The following is a 4540-nucleotide window of genomic DNA, read 5'->3' on the forward strand; positions in this document are numbered from 1 at the left end:
ATGGCAAGTGACCTTTGCAAGTCTCCAGTACTTTACCGAGAACAACATCAAATCAGCTATCGGGCCTATAGGTCTTAGGGCTGTTTTCAGAGCACGGCTTTTTGAATGGAAAAAGGTGACGGTACGTACATATTTAATAATACGCCCAAAAAGCTGTCTGCAAACGACACATTTTTGTTATTTTGTTAGTTCGGAGCTCAAGCAGAACCAGTTTTGGAGACAGATCACAGTTCTTTTTTAAATACGTTCCTAGAATCAACATTTGTCAACATTTCCAAGTCAAAAGTTCTTAATAAGGTAAAATACTAATTATTTTTATTTATTCTATAAGTATTAAGACATTCGATGATATATATTCCCTACCTTTTCACATTTATCCCCTTAAGATAGCAAAGTGTTTTTATACCCTTGCAGAGGGTATAATGATTTCAGTCAGAAGTTTGCAACGCAGTGAAGGAGACGTTTCCGACCCCATAAAGTATATATATTCTTGATCAGCATGACTAAACGAGTCGATCTAGCCGTGTCCGTCTGTCCGTCTGTCCGTCTGTCCGTCCGTTTCTACGCAAACTAAAAAAAAGTCGGAACCAGCCGGATCGGACAACTATATCTTATAGCTCCCATAGGAATAATCGGGAAAAAAAATGTTAAAAAATTATATCTTTGGTGTTTTTTAACTTATTACCTCCTTTCCTTGGAAATAACATTTTTTAATTAGTTTTGAGTTTCGAATTGAATTTTATCAAAATCGGAAGACTATATCATATAGCTGCCAAAGGAACGATCGTAAAATTGGAAATAAATTTTTTAATTAGTTCTGAATTTAATTTTATCATAATCGGACGACTACATCATATAGCTGCCATAGGAACGATCGTAATATTGGTGGGAAAAAAATATGAAACAAATTATAGCTTCGGTTTTCCTTAACATATAACCTCCTACGCTTGGAAATAAAATTTTTTTATTAGTTCTGAATTTCGAATTACATTTTATCAAAATCGGACGACTATATCATATAGCTGCCATAGGAACGATCGTAAAATCGGTGGGAAAATAATATGAAACAAATTATAACTTCGGTGTTTTTTAACATATAACCTCCTACGCTTGGAAATAACATTTTTTAATTCATTCTGAATTTCGAATTTAATTTTATCAAAATCGGACGACTATATTATATAGCTGCCAAAGGAACGATTGTAAAATTGGAAATACATTTTTTAATTAGTTCTGAATTTAATTTTATCATAATCGGACGACTATATCATATAGCTGCCATAGGGACGATCGGAAAATTGGTGGGAAAATAATATGAAACAAATTATAGTATCGGTGTTCCTTAACATATAACCTCCTACGCTTGGAAATAAAATTTTTTAATTAGTTCTGAATTTTGAATTAAATTTTATTAAAATCGGACGACTATATCATATAGCTGCCATAGGAACGATCGTAAAATCGGTGGGAAAATAATATGAAACAAATTATAGTATCGGTGTTCCTTAACATATAACCTCCTACGCTTGGAAATAAAATTTTTTAATTAGTATTGAATTTCGAATTAAATTTTATCGAAATCGGACGACTATATCATATAGCTGCCATAGGAACGATCGGAAAATTGGTGGAAAAATAATAGGAAACATATTATAGATTCGGTGTTTTTTAACATATAACCTCCTACGCTTGGAAATAACCTTTTTTAATTCATTCTGAATTTCGAATTTAATTTTATCAAAATCGGACGACTATATCATATAGCTGCCATAGGGACGATCGGAAAATTGCTGGGAAAATAATAAGAAACAAATTATAGCTTCGGTGTTTTTTTTTAACATAAAACCTCTTAAGCTTGGAAATGACATTTTTTTAAGTTAGTTTTGAATTTCGAATTAAGTTTTATCAAAATCGGACGACTACATCATATAGCTGCTATAGGAACGATCGGAAAATTGGTGGAAAAATAATAGGAAACATATTATAGATTCGGTGTTTTTTTTCAACATATAACCTCCAACGCTTGGAAATAACATTTTTTAGTTAGTTCTGAATTTTGAATTTAATTTTATCAAAATCGGACGACTATATCATATAGCTGCCATAGGAACGATCGGAAAATTGGTAGGAAAATAATATGAATCAAATTATAGCTTCGGTGTTTTTTGACATATTATCTTATAACATTGGGAATATCATTTTTTGTGTTTTTAAATTTAATAAATATAGTTGAAGGGTATATAACTTCCTTTCTTGTTTAGAATTAAATATGTACCCACTGACCAATAAAAATATAAAAAACATAAATATATAAACGTTTTTTATTACGGCGACTAGGATTATTTACCAACCGTTCTTTATTCAAGAACGTTCTGTTCACACATTGTGCCAGATGCGTTCCAAAATTTTGCCCCATTCGTTTAGAGAAAAATACCAGTTCGCTACCTAATTAAGACCCTTATGTTAATAATTCAATACAAAAGTGTTCATAAACTAACCACATTCGTTTGAAAACTACTCCCGAAATTTCGGTCATATTTTACGAACGACCGTTCATGAACTGACCCCGTTTGGTCTTGATTTTTGAACGTATCGAACGGATTTTGTCTAGGTGTACCCGCTCATGCGTAACACGGTGCACAATGCCATTGATGTGAGAGGACCCCGGTTCGAATACCCGCTAGGGCCAGAGTAAGTCAAAAGATTTTAGGAAATATTTATGTTTCCTAAGCAAATTTAAATATAGTTATTGATTTGAAAAATATACCAAATTTACTTATTAAAAAAAAAGAAAAACAAGAAAGGATGTTAACTTCGGCAAGCCGAAGTTTGTATACCCTTGCAGTTATAATTATTAAATTTAAAACAAGGAAGAACGCTAAAGTCGAGTACCTCGACTATCAGATACCCCTTACTCAGCTAAAGGGACCAAAGGGAAATGGAGATATGCAAGCAGCAAAGCGAGATTGAAATGCGCCACCTACCGACGGAAGATAGACTTAAGCATTGTGGGCGTTAGGGTAGGCGTGGCCAACTTTTTTTTGAATCAATCGATAGGTATTGACGAGACCAAAAAAATTTCAGTTAAAATTTTTTTATCTAGCATGAAAATTGTGGGCGCCACAGGTTTGGGCGGCTTGTGGGCGTTATAGTGGGCGTGGCATATTCGCGTGACAAAATTGGGCTGCGTACAAAGCTACGGAATCTAAATCTGAGATCCCTATTCTCTATCTTTGATAGTTTCCGAGATATCCACGTTCATACTTACGATTTTTCGAAGTTTGTGGGCGTTAAAGTGGGCGTGGCAAACTTTTTTTTGGGTCAATCGATAGGTATTGATGAGAACAATACATTTCAGCTAAAAATTTTATTCTAGCATCAAAACTGTAGGAGCCACAGCTTTGGGCGGTTTGTGGCCGTGGCGTGGCACTCTACTGAAACAAACTTGCGCTGCGCAGGAATCTCAGTAATCTGCATGCCTAATCCCAGTATTGTAGCTCTTATAGTTTCCGAGATCTCAGCGTTCATACGGACAGACGGACATGGGTAGATCGACTCGGCTAGTGATCCTGATCAAGAATATATATACTTTATGGGGTCGGAAACGCTTCCTTCTGCCTGTTACATACTTTCCGAAGAATCTAGTATACCCTTTTACTCTACGAGTAACGGGTATAACAAAAGTGATAGCTATAGTCAATGGCGTAGACTTTCAGATACCCGTTACTCAGCTAACCCACTTAAAAACAAGGAAGAACGCTATAGTCGAGTACCTCGACTATCAGATACCCGTTACTCAGGTGCGCTGCGCAGGAACCTCAGGAATCTGCATGCCTAATCCCAGTATTGTAGCTCTTATAGTTTCCGAGATCTCAGCGTTCATACGGACAGACGGACAGACGGACAGACGGACATGGCTAGATCGACTCGGCTAGTGATCCTGATCAAGAATATATATACTTTATGGGGTCGGAAACGCTTCCTTCTGCCTGTTACATACTTTCTGACGAATCTAGTATACCCTTTTACTCTACGAGTAACGGGTATAACAAGGAAGAACGCTATAGTCGAGTACCTCGACTATCAGATACCCGTTACTCAGCTAAAGGGACAAAAGGGAAATGGAGACATGCAAGCAGCAAAGCGAGACTGAAATGCGCCATGGTTATGTGGGCGGTAGACAGATTTAAGCGCTTTGGGCGTTAGAGTGGGCGTGGCAAACTTTTTTTTTGGGTCAATCGATAGGTATTGACGAGACTAATACATTTCAGTTAAAATTTTTTTCTAGCATGAAAATTGTAGGCGCCACAGGCTTGGGCGGTTTGTGGGCGTTAGAGTGGGCGTGGCATAATCGAGTAATAAAGTTGCGCTGCGTACGAAGCTAAGAAATCTAAGTATGAAATCCCAATACTCTATCTTTGATAGTTTCCGAGATATTCGCGTTTATATTTACGACTTTTGAGGATTGGGGACGGTTTGTGGGCGTTAAAGTGTGGTTGCCAAAATTTTTTAAAATCAATCGATATTTTCTAACACTTAA

Source organism: Drosophila subpulchrella, chromosome X (assembly GCF_014743375.2).
Source record: "Drosophila subpulchrella strain 33 F10 #4 breed RU33 chromosome X, RU_Dsub_v1.1 Primary Assembly, whole genome shotgun sequence".
Classification (NCBI taxonomy): domain Eukaryota; kingdom Metazoa; phylum Arthropoda; class Insecta; order Diptera; family Drosophilidae; genus Drosophila; species Drosophila subpulchrella.